The sequence below is a fragment of the Cetorhinus maximus genome, chromosome 2 (genome assembly GCF_964194155.1).
Source record: "Cetorhinus maximus chromosome 2, sCetMax3.hap1.1, whole genome shotgun sequence".
Lineage (NCBI taxonomy): Eukaryota > Metazoa > Chordata > Chondrichthyes > Lamniformes > Cetorhinidae > Cetorhinus > Cetorhinus maximus.
In genome coordinates, this window is record NC_135880.1 from 2,743,629 (window position 1) to 2,759,690 (window position 16,062).

The window sequence follows — 16,062 nt, forward strand, 5'->3', positions numbered from 1 at the left end:
TCTTCTCCAGAGAGTGAAGGCTGGGTCACTGAATTTCATCAAGGCTGAGTTAAGTAGTTATTTGATAGTCAAGGGAGTCAAGAGTTATAGGGGGCAGGCAGGAAAGAGGAGTTAAGACCACAACCAGATCAGCTGTGATCTTATCGAATGGTGGAGAAGGCTCAAAGGCCCAATTGGCCTACCCCTGCTCCTAAGTCTTTTGTTCTTATATGTGTGCAAGTTGGCTGCCATGTTTGCACATTATAGCAGTGGCTGCACTTCAACATCACTTCATTAACAGTAAAGTGCTTTCAAACATCTGGTAGTCTTGAAAGGTGCTACATAAATACAAATCTTTCTTTTATTTTAAGAGAGCTTGTAAGTATACTAAAGGGAGAGTGGTCGAGGAACATATGATCCCATTAAAGGTGGATGCTAGTGAGGTGATGGGGCAGTAGTTTGCAAGGTCAGAGAGGTCCAGGGTGGGTTTTTTTAGCTGGTGGGAAAATATCAATTGCATATTTGCTGTATCTGAGTTAGAAATGAAGAGTTGAGCTCTTGATTTAGAAAACTGCAATTGTTACTCCATAATTTATGAAGGGAGGGAGAAACCAGGTAATGACAAATCTATCAATTTAATGTAAATCATAGGGAAGTTTTTTCATTCACGGATTTTTTTTTATTCATTCATGGGATGTGGGTGTCACTGGCTAAGTCAGCATTCATTGCCCATCCCTAAGAATCAACCATATTGCTGTGGGCTTGGCCTAAGAATCAACCATATTGCTGTGGGCTTGGAGTCACATGTGCAAAGGTCATTAGTGAACTAGATGGGTTTTTATGACAACCAGCAATCATTTCATGGTCATTATCAGGCTTTTAACTCTAGATTTTTATTGAAATCAAGTTTCACCATCTGTCATAGTGGGATTTAAACACATGCCCCCAGAACATTTCCCTGGGTCTCTGGATTAATAGGCCAGTAACAATACCACTTGGCCACCACATCCCCCACTAAAACTGATCATCAGAGACAGTCTGCTGAACACTATATCACTAATTAAAGATAGTCAGCAGGGATTGGATTAATCTCGATGAATTTTTTCAGCAGGTCATGAGCATGGGAGGGAGGCCAGAGTCCATTGATGTTCTTTATACGGACTTTCCAAATTAATTTGGTAAGATTCCACACAACAGATTATTAGCAAGATGCCTAGAATTGGAGGTAACATTTGAACATATGCCAGTAATTGGTTTGGAGGTAGGAGACAGAGTCAGGATAAAAGATTCATTCGCTAATTACTGGGATGAGACAAGTAATGTGGACACAGAAATTCAGAGCAGGAGTAGGCCACTTGGCCCCTCAAGCCTGCTCCACCATTCAATAAGATCTGATTGTAACCTCAACTCCACATTCCCAGCTACCCTCAATAACCTTTCACCCTTTTCACAGAATCACAGTGCAGAAGAGGCCCTTTGGCCCATCGAGTCTGCACCGACACGTGAGAAACACCTGACCTACCCACTTACCAGCACTTGGCTCATAGCCTTGAATGTTATGACATACCAAGTGCTCATCCAGGTACTTTTTAAAGGATGTGAGGCAACCCGCCTCCACCACCCTCCCAGGCAGCGCATTCCAGATCGTCACCACCCTCTGGGTGAAAAAGTTTCTCTTCACATCCCCCTAAACCTCCTGCCCTCACCTTGAACTTATGCCCCCTTCTGACTGACCCTTCAAGGGGAACAGCTGCTCCCTAGCCACCCTGTCCATGCCCCTCATAATCTTGTACACCTCGATCAATTTTACCCTGTCTTCTCTGTTCCAATGAAAACAACCCAAGTCTATCCAACCTCTTTTCATAACTTAAATCTTTCATCCCAGGCAACAACCTGGTGAATCTCCTCTGCACCCACTCCAGTGCAATCACATCCTTCCTATAATGTGGTGACCAGAACTGCACACAGTACTCCAGCTGTGGCCTCACCAAGGTTCTATACAACTCCAACATGACCTCCCTACTTTTGTAATCTATGCCTCGATTGATACAGGCAAGTGTCCCATATGCCTTTTTCACCACCCCACTAACATGCCCCTCCACCTTCAGAGATCTATGGACACACACGCCAAGGTCCCCTTGTTTGTCAGAACTTCCTAGTGTCATGCTGTTCATTGAATACTTCCATGTCAAATTACTCCTTCCAAAGTGTATCACCTCACACTTTTCAGGGTAAAATTCCATCTGCCACTTATCTGCCCATTTGACCATCCCATCTATATCTTCCTGTAGCCCAAGACACTCAATCTCATTGTTAACCACCCAGCTAATCTTTGTGTCATCCGCAAACTTACTAATCCTACCCCCCACATAGTCATCTATGTCATTTATATAAATGACAAATAATAGGGGACCGAGCACAGATCCCTGTGGTATGCCACTGGACACTGGCTCCCAGTCACTGAAGCATCCTTCTGTCATCACCCTCTGCCTCCTACAATTAAGCCAGTTTTGAATCCAGCTTATCAAATTACCCTCTTTCCCATGTGCATTTGCCTTCTTTATAAGTCTCCCATGTGGGACCTTGTCAAAGGCTTTGCTGAAATCCATATTAACTACATCAACTGCACTACCCTCATCTACACACCTGGTCACTTACTCAAAAAATTCAATCAAATTTGTTAGGCATGACCTCCCTCTGACAAAGCCATGCTGACTATCCCTGATCAAACTTTGCCTCTCCAAGTGGAGATAGAACTTTCTCCAATAGTTTCCCTACCATTGATGTGAGATTCACTGGCCTGTAGTTCCCTGGCTTATCTCTACAACCCTTCTTAAATAGCGGAACCACATTAGCTGTTCTCCAGTCCTCTGGCACCTCCCCCTTGGCCAGAGAGGAATTAAAAATTTGGGTCTGAGCCTCTGCGATCTCCTCCCTTGCCTCCCTCAGCAGTCTGGGATACAAATCATTCGGACCTGGAGACTTGTCCACTAGAGCGACAGAGATTGAGGGGTGACTTGATAGAAGTTTACAAAATTATGAGTGGCATGGACAGAATAGATAGTCAGAAGCTTTTTCCCAGGGTGGAAGAGTCAATTACTAGGGGACATAGATTTAAGGTGAGAGGAGAAAACTATAGAGGAGATGTGCGGGGCAAGTTTTTTACGCAGAGGGTAGTGAGTGTCTGGAATTCGCTGCCAGAGGAGGTGGTGGAAGCAGGTACGATAGTGGTGTTTAAGAGGCAGCTTGACAAATACATGAATAGGATGGAAATAGAGGGATACGGAAGCCGGAAGTGCAAAATGTTTTAATTGACGGGCGATATGATTGGCGCAGGCTTGGAGGGCCGAAGGGCCTGTTCCTGTGCTGTACTTTTCTTTGTTCTTTGTAATGGAAAAAGTTCTTTGTTAAGCCTGCCAACACCTCCAATACCTTGTCACTCTCTGTATCAATTTGCTTAAGAACCTCACAGTCTCTCTCCCCGAGTTCGATACCTTCATCCTCATTCTCTTGGGTGAAGACGGATGTGAAGTATTCATTCAACACTCTAGCGATGTCCTATGGCTCCACCCATAGATTTCCCCCTTGGTCCCTTATGGGCCCTACTCTTTCCCTGGTTATTCTCTTCCCATTGATATACTTAGAGAATATCTTGGGATTTTCCCTACTTTTACCAGCCAGAGCTTTCTCATATCCCCTCTTTGCTCTCCTAATTGCTTTCTTAAGTTCCACCCTGCACTGTCTGTACTCCACTAATGCCTCTGCTGATTTGCTTCCCTTGTACCTGCTAAAAGCCCCTCTTTTCCTTCTCATCGTAACCTGAATATCTCTGGTCATCCATGGTTCTCTGGGCTTGTTACTCCTTCCTATCACCCTAGAGGGAATGTACCCTCCCCATTTCCTTTTTGAACACCCCTCACTGTTCCTCTGTAGATTTCCCCATAAGTAACTGTTCCCAGTCTACCTTGGCCAGATCCTGCCGTATTTTACTAAAATCCACTCTCCCCTAATCCAAAACATTTTTTTGCAACTTGTCGATTTCTTTGTCCATAACAAACTTAAACTGTACCATGTTGTGGTCGCTATCACTAAAATGCTCCCCCACCACCACCTCAGCCACCTGTGTGGCTTTATTCCCCAGAATTAGGTCTAGCAATGCACCGTCCCTTGTTGGACCCTCTACATATTGACCCAAAAAGTTCTCCTGTACATATTTCAAGAAATCCACTCCATCCAAGCCCTTAACACTATGTCTATCCCAATTAATGTTGGGAAAGTTGAAATCACCTAATATAATTACCCTACTGTTATAGTTTTTACACATCTCCAGAAATTGTGCACATATTTGCTCCTCAATTTCCTGCTGACTATCTGGGGGTCTATAATAAACACCTAATAATGTGGTTGCCCTTTTTTATTCCTAAGCTCTTCCCACAAAGCTTCATTCGATGCCCCCTCCAAGATATCATCTCTCCTTACTGCAGTAACTGACTCCTTAACTAATGATGCAACGCCTCCTCCTCTTTTACCCCCTCCCCTGTCTCACCTGAAGATTCTATATCCCAGAATGTTGAGCTGCCAAACCTGCCCCTCCCTCAACCACGTCTCAGTGATGGCTATTATATCACAATTCCACATGTCAATCCTCACCCTTAACTCATCCGTTTTACCTGTAATACTCCTGGCATTAAAGTAGAGGCCATTCAGCCTTGCCTTACTCCCTTGAAGCTTATTGCAGCTGTAGTCCCTCTGACTTGATTGTTTTACTGTATTATGATGTGTCCCTATTCTGCTAACGTTCTGTGTCCCCTCCCCCTGCCGACTTAGTTTAAACTGCTCCCAACAGCACTAGCAAACACGCCCACAAGGATGTTAGTCCTGCTCTGGTTCAGATGTAGACCGTCCCGCTTGTTCAGGTCCCACCTTCCCCAGAAACGGTCCCAGTGATCCAGGAATCTAAAACCCTCCCTCCTGCACCAACTCTTAAGCAACGTATTCATCTGCGCTATTCTCCTATTTCTGAGCTCGCTAGCACGTGGCACTGGGAGTAATCCAGAGCTTACAACCCGAGAGGCTTTGCTTTTTAGTCTATTGCCTAACTCCCTGAATTCTTGATGCAAGACCTCATCTCTCTTTCTACCTATGTCATTAGTACCAACATGTACCATGACCTCTGCCTTATCACCCTCCCCCTTCAGGATGCCCTGCAGCCGTTCAGTGACATCCCGGACCCTGGCACCAGGGAGGCAACATACCATCCTGGAGTCACGTTGATGGCCACAGAAGTGCCTATCTGTTCCCCTGACTATAGAATCCCCTATTACAATTGCTCTTCCTCCCTTCCTCCCTTCCTGTACAGACAGGCTGCTTATGGTGCCAGTAGTATGGCTCTGTCCGCACTCCCTGGAGGAACCAGCTCCCTCATCAGCCTCCAAAATGGAATACCGATTTGCGAGCGGGACCCCAGGGGACTCCTGAACTACCTGCCTGTTTCTCTTGGACTGCCTGGTGGTCACCTATTCCTTTCCTTCCTCAAGTCCCTTCATCCACGGTGTGACCACCTCTCTAAACATGCTAGCCACGATGCTCTCAGACTCGCGGATGCTCCACAGTGTCCCCAGCTGCCATTCCAGCTCTGAAACCTGAGCTTCCAGGAGCTGCAGCTGGGCACACTTCCTGCACACATGCTGGTCCCAGGCACTGGAAATGTTCCTGGCTTCCTATCTGATTCCTATCCTGGCTGAGGGAGAAAATGAACTTTGAGGGTAAACTAGCACGGAATATAAAAACGGACAGTAAGGGCTTCTTTAAGTATATAAAAAGGAAGAGAGAGGCTAAAGTGAACATAGGCCCCTTAGAGAATGAGGCTGGGAAATAATAATGGGGAATCAGGAAATGGCAAAGGAATTGAATAAATTACTTTGCATCAGTCTTCACGGTAGAAGACACTAATAGCATTCCAAAAATACTAAATAATCAAGGGGCAAAAGGAGGGTAGAAAATAAATACTAGAAAAAAAGTACTAGGGAAATTAATGGGGCTAAAAGGCCAATAAGTCCCCTGGACCTGATGGGTTGCATCCTAGGATATTAAAGGAAGTAGCTACAGAGACAGTGGATGCACTGGTAGTAATCTTCCAAGAATCCTCAGATTCTGGAAAAGTCCCAGATGATTTCAAAACTGCCAATGTAACACCCTCATTCAAAAAGGGAGGGAGACAAAAAACAGGTGACTATTGGCCAGTTAGCTTAACATCTGCCGTTGGGAAAATGTTAGAGTCTATTATAAAGGATATAATAGCAGAGCATTTAGAAATACATAATCAAATCAAGCAGAGTCAGCATGGCTTCATGAAGGGGAAATCATGCCTGACAAATTTATTAAAATTCTTTGAGGAGGTAACAGGCAGGATAGATAAAGGGGAATCAGTGGGTGTAATATATTTGGATTTTCAAAGGGTGTTCGATAAGGTACCACACATAAGGCTACTTAATAAGATAAGAGCCCATGGTGTTGGGGGTAGTGTATTAGCATGGATAGAGGATTGGGTAACTAATAGGAGACACAGAGTTGGGATAAGGGGAGCATTTTCAGGATGGCCATAAGACCATAAGACAAAGGAGCAGAAATTAGGCCAATCGGCCCATCAAGTCTGCTTCGCCATTCAATCATGGCTGATAGGTTTCTCAACCCCATTCTCCCGCCTTCTCCCCATAACCTTTGATCCCCTTACCAATCAAGAACCTATCTATCTCCATCTTAAATACACTCAATGACCTGGCCTCCACAGCCTTCTGTGGAAATGAATTCCATAGATTCACCACTCTTTGGCTAAAGAAGTTTCTCCTCGTCTCTGTTCTAAAAGGTCTTCCCTTTACTCTGAGGCTGTGCCCTCGGGTCCTAGTCTCTCCTACTAATGGAAACATCTTCCCCACGTCCACTCTATCCAGGCCTTTCAGTATTCTGTAAGTTTCAATCAGATCCCCCCTCATCCTTCTAAACTCCATTGAGTATAGACCCAGAGTCCTCAAACGTTCCTCATATGTTAAGCCTTTCATTCCTGGGATCGTTCTCGTGAACCTCCTCTGGACCCTCTCCAGGGCCAGCACATCCTTCCTGAGATACGGGGCCAAACATTGCTCACAATATTCTAAATGTGGTCTGACCAGAGCCTTATAAAGCCTCAGCATCACATCCCTGCTTTTATATTCTAGTCCTCTCGAAATAAATGCCAACATTGCATTTGCCTTCCTAACTACCGACTCAACCTGCAAGTTAACCTTAAGAGAATCCTGGACTAGGACTCCCAAGTCCCTTTGTACACCAGATTTCTGAATTCTCTCCCCATTTAGAAAATAGTCTATGCCTCTATTCTTCCTATCAAAGTGCATGACCTCACACTTCCCCACGTTGTATTCCATCTGCCACTTCTTTGCCCATTCTCCTAACCTGTCCAAATCCTTCTGCAGCCTCCCTACCTCCTCAATACTACCTGTCCCTCCACCTATCTTTGTATCATCTGCAAACTTAGCCAGGATGCCCTCAGTTCCTTCATCTAGATCATTAATGTATAAAGTGAAAAGTTGTGGTCCCAACACTGACCCCTGCGGAACTCCACTAGTCACCGGCCGCCATCCTGAGAAGGACCCCCTTATCCCCACTCTCTGCCTCATGCCAGATAGCCAATCTTCTATCCATGCTAGTACCTTGCCTCTAACACCATGGGCTCTTATCTTACTGAGCAGCCTCCTGTGTGGCACCTTGTCAAAGGCCTTCTGGAAGTCAAAGTAGATAACATCCATTGGCTCTCCTTTGTCTAACCTACTCGTTACCTCCTCAAAGAATTCTAACAGATTTGTCAGGCATGACCTCCCCTTGATGAAACCATGCTGGCTTTGCCCGATTTTACCATGCACTTCCAACTATTCTGAAATCTCATCCTTAATAATGTACTCTAAAATCTTACCAACGACCAATGTCAGGCTAATCGGCCTGTAATTTCCCGTATTTTGCCTCACTCCCTTCTTAAACAGAGGGGTTACATTAGCGATTTTCCAGTCTTCTGGGACCCTCCCTGACTCCAGTGATTCCTGAAACATCACCACTAATGCCTCCACTATCTCTTCAGCTATCTCCTTCAGAACTCTGGGGTGTAATCCATCTGGTCCAGGTGATTTATCCACCTTCAGACCTTTCAGTTTTCCTAGCACCTTCTCCTTGGTAATGGCCACCATACTCACCTCTGCCCCCCGACTCTCTTGAACTTTGGGGATGTCACTCGTGTCTTCCACTGTGAAGACTGATGCAAAGTACCTATTCAGTTCCTCCGCCATTTCTTTGTTCCCCAATACTACTTCTCCAGCGTCATTTTCCAGTGGCCCAATGTCCACTTTTGCCTCTCTCTTACCCTTTATATATCTAAAAAAATCTTGCAATCTTCTTTTATATTACTGGCTAGTTTACCCTCATATTTAATCTTCTCCCTCCTTATTTCTTTTTTAGTTGTCCTCTGTTGGTCTTTGTAGGCTTCCCAATCCCCTGGTTTCCCACTGCTCTTTGCTGCATTGTATGCTTTCTCTTTAGCTTTTATGCTGTCCCTGACTTCCATTGTCAGCCATGGTTGCCTCGTCCTCCCTTTAGTATGCTTCTTCTTTCTAGGGATGAATTTTTGCTGTGTCTCCCAAATTACTCCCAGAAACTCCTACCATTGCTGTTCCACTGTCTTTCCTGCTAGGCTCATCTCCCAGTCAATTCTGGGCAGCTCCTCCCTCATGCCTCTGTAGTTGCCTTTATTCAACTGTAATACCGTTACATCTGATTCCAGCTTTTTCCTCTCAAATTGCAGGGTAAATTCTATCATATTATGGTCACTTCCTCCTAAGGGTTCCTTCACCTTAAGCTCCCTTATCAAATCTGCCTCATTACACATCACTAAATCTAGAAATGCCTGTTCCCTAGTGGGCTCCACCACAAGCTGCTCCAAAAAGCCATCTCATAGATATTCCACAAATTCTTTTTCTTGGGATCTACTACCAACCTGATTTTCTCAGTCTACCTGCATATTGAAATCCCCCATGATCACTGTAACCTTGCCTTTCTTACACACCTTTTCTATCTCCTGATGTATCTTGTGCCCCACATCCTGACTACTGTTCGGAGGCCTGTACATAACTCCCATTATGGTTTTTTTACCTTTGCGGTTCTTCAACTCTACCCACACAGATTCTACATCATCTGACCCTACATCATTTCTTGCTATCGATTTATTTTCATTTCTTACTAACAAAGCAACCCCACCCCCTCTGCCAACCTGCCTATCTTTTCGATAGGATGTATATCCTTGGATATTTACTCCCAGTCCTGATCCCCTTGCAGCCATGTCTCCATGATGCCCACATCATACCTGCCAATTTCAATCTGCGCCACAAGCTCATTTACTTTATTTCGTCTACTGCATGCATTCAGATACAACACCTTCATTCCTGTATTTCCCGTCCCCTTTCTCATTGTCGTCCCTTTATCTGATGTGCTTGAATGGCAACCTGTAACTAGTGGACTGCACCAAGGATCAGTGCTGGGGCCACAATTATTTACAATATATATTAATGACTTAGATGAGGGAAATGAACGTACTATTGCCAAGATTGCAGATGACACAAAAATAGGTGGCAAGGCAAATGGTGAGGATGACATAAAGTGTCTACAGATGAATATAGACAGGTTAAGTGAGTGGGCAAAAACGTGGCAGATGGAATATAATGTGGGAAATTGTGAGGTTATGCACTTTGGCAGGAAGAATAGAGGAGCTGAAGATTACTTAAATGGAGAAAGACTGCAGAAAGCTGCAGCACAGAGGGATTTGGGGGTCCTTGTGCATGAATCCCAAAAAGCTAGCATACAAGTTCAACAGGTAATAGGGAAGGCCAATGGAATGTTGGCCTTTATTTCAAAGAGAATGGAATACAAAAATAGGGAAGTCTTGCTAAAACTATACAAGGCACTAGTTAGACCACACCTAGAATACTGTGAACAGTTTTGGTCCCCTTATCTAAGGAAAGATATACTGGCATTGGAGGCAGTCCAGAGAAGATTCACTAGTTTGATCCCAGGTATGGAGGGATTTTTTTATGAGGAGAGGTTAAGTAGGTTGGGCCTGTACTCACTAGAGTTTAGAAGAATGCGAGGCAACCTGATTGAAACATATATGGCAGGATTTTTTGCTGAGCAGGTGGGCGTGCACCTGACCCACTCAAGCATAAAATGATGTGCGATGACGTCGGGCGAGCGTCCCAATGTCATTGCGCACTCACGCAATATTTGGCTTAGCAGGCGCGCGCAGGAGCCAGAGCCGCGCCCAGCATTAATTAACAGGCCAGATAAAGCCCTTGACAACCCATTTGATGGGAATTTAACGTTGCCCCTGCAGGTTTTCGCTCATCACATGGGCAAAACGGGCAGCCCACAATTTGCAGAACCTCATCCATGGGCGGGATAAGAAGAGTCAGCAGCATTGCCAGTGTGAGTGGTGAGGAGTTTTGGAACTTATTCTCTGATCGGGGCTTCATTCTTAGCATTTCCAGGCTTCGTTTCTGGACTCATTGGTGTCTTCCAGGCCCCCTGAGGATTCGGACCATGTGGACCCTTCCAAGTATCAGACAGCCTTCCCTTATCTCAGTGATGGGGATTGTGGTCTCTGCTGGAGGCACTTCCTCTCAGGAGGAAGAGAGGGGCAGAAGGAAGAGGAGGCCAGGTATCCCTATGCAGCTTCCAGGGGAGGGACCTGTGGGAGGAGAGGCATGGGCATAAGGGGTGCAGGGCCAGCAGCAAGTTCAAGGTGGAAGGGGCCGCAGAAGATGCCACTATCCTGCTGCCAGGGTTTACAGGTGGCGATGCAGCTACCTCAATATGTCTGAGGTGCAATGCTGAAGGAGGCTCCGCCTCTCCATTTGCCAGCTGATCAGGCCCGAGTTCAGCTCCGACTGTGTGGGTGGACACCTTATGCCAGTGACTCTGAAGGTCACAGTGGTCCTCAACTTCTCTGGCTCTTTCCAGGGCTCAGTGGGATTCTGCGCAGAGTCTCCCAACCAGCTGTCCACAGTTACATCAAGCTGGTGACAGAAGCTCTGTTCAGGCGGTAATGACATTTATTCATTTCTGTACTAATGAGTCCAGCCAGGCTGAGCGAGCCAGAGGCTTTGCTACGATGGCTGGCTTCCCCCACATCCAGGGTGCAATCGACTGCCCACATGTGGCCATCAAGGCACCAGCAGGTGAGCCCGGTGCCTTCGTCAACAGGAAGGGCTTCCACTCCATGAACGTGCAGATAGTGTGTGATCACAGGATGCTGATTCTACAAGTCTGTGCAAGGTACCCAGGCAGCTCCCATGACGCTTACATCTCCCAGGTGCTGAGGCTCTTCAGTGCTCCAGCCCGGCTGGATGGATGGCTGCGGGGAGACAAGGGCTATCCCTTGAAAAAGTGGCTCATGGATGCCTCTCCGTCACACAGAGACAGAGCAGCGGTACAATAGGAGTCATGCCTCCACAAGGACAGTGGTTGAGAGAACCATAGGTCTTCTCAAGATGCGTTTCCGATGCCTGGACCTTACAGGGAAAGCCCTACAACACCCCCCAGAGGGGGTATCACTGATAGTGGTTGTATGCTGCACTCTCCACAATCTGGCACTGGCAAGGGGGGACCCACTGGAGGAAGAGGATCTTAACGCAGCTCCACAGGCTACAGAGGATGAATCCAGTAGTAAGTCAGAAGAGCAGCACAGTGAGGAGAACGCTGAGGGTGTGGAGACAGACCTCGGTAACCTCCAGGGAGGCAGGGATACTAGGGACATCTTGATCCAACACTCCTTCAGCTAGGCTGCCAAATAAGAACTACCACCTCATGCCAGAGCTGCCGTCTCTATCCTGGATCGCAGAAATTACCCTTTCCTTAACCCCCAGGATACCTCAGTGCCTGTGCAATAAAGGTTCAAGCAACCCAAGTCCAGCATTACATTCTGGCCTAACCTGAACCAACAAAACAAATTAAGCAGACTTAGGTCAATAACACAAAAACAAATGTAATTGTATGTTGGAACTCACCTAGTCTTGAACAGAAAAAAACCAGTGTTGGTAGTCATACCATTAAAAAAAAAACAAAATGGGGGAACAAAAGATCACCCGTGACTAGTCCCTCTTGTGCATAAGGTGCTTTAAACTTATGTTATGGGTGCTAAGTCTTGGTGCTCCCCCCTCCGGCACCAGCATTGGAGACAACCTGCTGACTCTGCAACAAAAACAGAAATACCTGGAAAAACTCAGCAGGTCTGGCAGCATCGGCGGAGGAGAGCACAGTTGATGTTTCAAGTCCTCATGACCCTTCAACAGAACTAAGGAGGTCCAGAGCTACCTCGTGTTGGCGCATGAGCTGCTTGTCGTCTCTGCAGGCTCCTCTCAGGGCACACTGGGTGATGGCAGCATCTCCTCCGCCCCTCTGCCAGTGATCGTGGCATCTGATAAGACTGCGATGACTGGAGAGATGCCAGCCGTGGCACTGGTCACTCCCTCCCTGGTAGGGCCAGCATGGGGCTCCACTGGCCAGAGGACAACCACCAAGGTTATTAAGGCCAACCAGACAGCAGAGTCAGCAGATAAAAGCAAAAAACTGTGGATGCTGGAAATCCAAAACAAAAACAGAAACAGAAATACCTGGAAAAACTCAGCAGGTCTGGCAGCATTGGCGGAGGAGAGCACAATTGACATTTCAAGTCCTCGCCATCATCCAGAGTGCCCTGAGATGAGTCTGCAGAGACGACAAGCAGCTCATGCGCCAACATGAGGTCGCTCTGGACCTCCCTGTTAAACATGTGATGGATGGGCACCTAGCTGGGATACTGGGTGCCCCATCCATCTCACATACGGACACTGACCAGCTGAGGTCAGTGCCTATCTGAGGGCTTGCAGGTCTGAGCGCAGCCCCAGGAACCCCTGATTCTGTTCCTGGAGCAGCCACTCTATGAGAGTCGCCACTCTCTCAAAGGAAGCGGCATTGCGCTCAGCCATGAGAGTCAACGCATTGCTCACGCTCTGCAGGGACTCCTCCACAACGGAGAACATGGCACGCATATCCTCTCGGATCTCCACTGAATCCTCCCACACACCCCATTGCATGTCCAGCATCTGCTGCCTAATGGACAACTCCAGAGGCCCATCAGCCTTCGGCTAAGCATCGTCCTCACCCCCAGCAGTTCTCCGACTGCCGGTGCTCTGGAAACTGTCTGCCTCCACCTGCACCTCAAGCGAGTGTGAAGTGCCCTCATCAATGTGCACCGAGTACCTGCTGAACTAATGCTCACTGAGGTGCTGGAATCTGCACTGGTGCCTGCTTCAGAGAGCGGGTGTGATGCAGGTGCTTGGGGAGCATGGTGGTCCTCCAGGGTCAGGGGTGGCCCTTCAGTGTCCAGAGAGTGAATGCCTGCTGGTGAACCTAAAAGGGAGAGCAAGGACATGTCATTAGTTAAAGTCGTCACACTGTCACCGTGCATGCCAGGCACCCTGGTGAGACAATGGAGATCTGCATCATGGTGCTAACATCTTTCAATGGTCAATGGGGACTCCAGGTTCGATGCTGACATCAATGAAGAGACTGCACTAGAAGGATGGTACAAGCCAAAACTCTCACCTCTGTGCATTGCACTCTTACCTTTGTCTGACATCTCAGCCTCTCCGCGGCTGCTTGATCGAGGTGCATGGCGCCTCTCAAGCTCCAAGGCCTCCTGCTCATAGCGGGAGGGGATGAGAGGGTGCAGGGGTCTTCCACCAGTCTGCAACCTCTTGACATTGTTATGGGATGTCTACTCCTAAAAGGACAGGGGAGCATTGATTCGTCCTTTCTCTACTTGCAGCACCATTGCGGCCTGGCCAACCCCAGCTGAGAAACACCTCAGAGGGCACATCCGAGTCGTGGCCCTCAAGCTGCAAGGCACTCAGTCAAAGCTACCAGGCTCAGCCCCTTGGCCAGCTCCAGTGTGATTGACAGTTGGCGTTCAGACTCTAACATCCCTGAGTTCCACGGGGGTACAGCCATCCCACAATAATTGAACACACTGACCCATGCCAACAGGGTACTCACCTTTCCTGAGCACAGCAGGTCATAAAACCTCTTCCGGCACTGCACCCAGGTGCGCCGCACCGTGTTGTGGCTGCTCACCCGAGCTGCCACCTCCTCCCATGCCCTCTTTGTGAGGTGCAGTGGCCTCTTCTTCCCATCTCCGGGGATAAGGGTGTTCCTTCTGGCAGCCACCTCCTCCAGGAGGGCAGCGAGGCTTGTCAGAAAAACGGGGGTGCTGAGTGCCCAGTCGACCTGCTCTCCAGCCTGGCTCCACCCTTGCAGCAGCAGACACACGTCCTTCCCTGGCAGCCTTTCTGGGGCTGCCTGGGCCATTTTTATACAGGCTGCTGGGCCGCCATTGGACCCGGCGGCCGACAGGTCCCCGCTGGACCCTTCTTGGCCCACCAGCATGAAATTGTGGTCGGGCCCTGATCATGGGCAGCGGTCAGGTTTCCGACCACCCCTGCCTGGGGTGGACTCGCCCAACGAGGGCGAATTCTGCCCACAAGATTCTTAGGGGGTTTGACAGGGTAGTTGTTGAGAGGTTGTTCCCCCTTGTGGGAGAGTCTAGGACCAGAGGGCATAATCTCAGAGTAAGGGGGTGCCCATTTAAAACAGAGATGAGGAGGAGTTTCTTCTCTCAGGGGCTAGTGAATCTGTGGAATTCTTTACCGCAGAGGGCTGTAGAGGCTGGGTTGTTAAGTATATTCAGGGCTGAGATAGATAGATTTTTAATCAGTAAGGGAATCAAGGGTTATGGGGAAAAGTCAGGAAAGTGGAGTTGAGGATTATCAGATCAGCCATGATCTCTTTGAATGGTGGAGCAGACTCAATGGGTCGAATGGCCTACTTCTGCTCCTATGTCTTATGGTCTTATGGTCTAAAGGGACCCAGCCTGTTAATCCTTTTCTGATATGTACACCCATGCCTTTCTGGCATCATCCTTGTGAATCTTCTCTGCATTCTCCGCACTCCCACTGCCTCTATATTCTCCTTAAAATGATGACTAGAACTGCACACTGTACTCTAAGTGTGGTCTCATCATGTTTCGATGCAGGTTTAGCTTAAGTTCCCTACTTTTTAATTCTATTCCTCTGGAAATAAAGCTTAGTGCTTGGTTTGCTTCTTTTTGTGGCCTTGCTAACCTGTGGTGCATCTTATAGTAATTGGTGTATTTGTACTCTGAGATCCCTTTGTTCCTCTACCCCACTTAGGCTTGCAACTCCAAGTAATAAGTGACCTCTCTATTCATCGTCCCAAAATTTACTCCTTCCATTTATCTGTGTTGAATTTCATTTGCCAATTATTTGCCCATTCTGCAAGTTTATTAATTTGTTACAGTTCTCCTTAGTGTTGACCATCCCTCCAATTCGGTGTCATCTGCATATTTGGGAATTGAGTTTCTAAACATGGCAACAGCATTCTCACCCTAATGACGAAGACTGCCATTGATTATGCCAAGTCTATTTTATTATTCAGAATGTTCTAAACTCATTGTAAAAGATGAAATATTATGACGATTGTGCAAGAGAGCAGCAAAGTTGCAAACAGTAGGAGAAGGGAGGTTTACTCTGTACCAAACATTAGTTGCTTTTGATTTTGAGAACCTTAAAACTACTGACAACATAGGCACATAGGAAATAGGAGGAGGAGAAGGCCATTTGGTCCATCAAGCCTGCTCCGCCATTCAAGTCGATTATCACTGATCTTCCAACACATTGAAACTTACAAAATTCTGAGGGGGTTTGATAGGGTAGATCTTAGGGGCTGTCTCCACTAGTTGGGGAATCTAAAACACAGGGACACAGTCTCAGGCCAATCATTTAGGACTGAGATGAGGAGAAATCACTTCACGCAAAGGGTTGTGAATCTTTGGAATTCTCTACCCAAGAGGGTTGTGGGTGCACCATCGTTGAATACATTTAAGGCTGGGATTAACAGATTTTTGGCCTCTCATGCCGAGCAGGTAGGAAAATG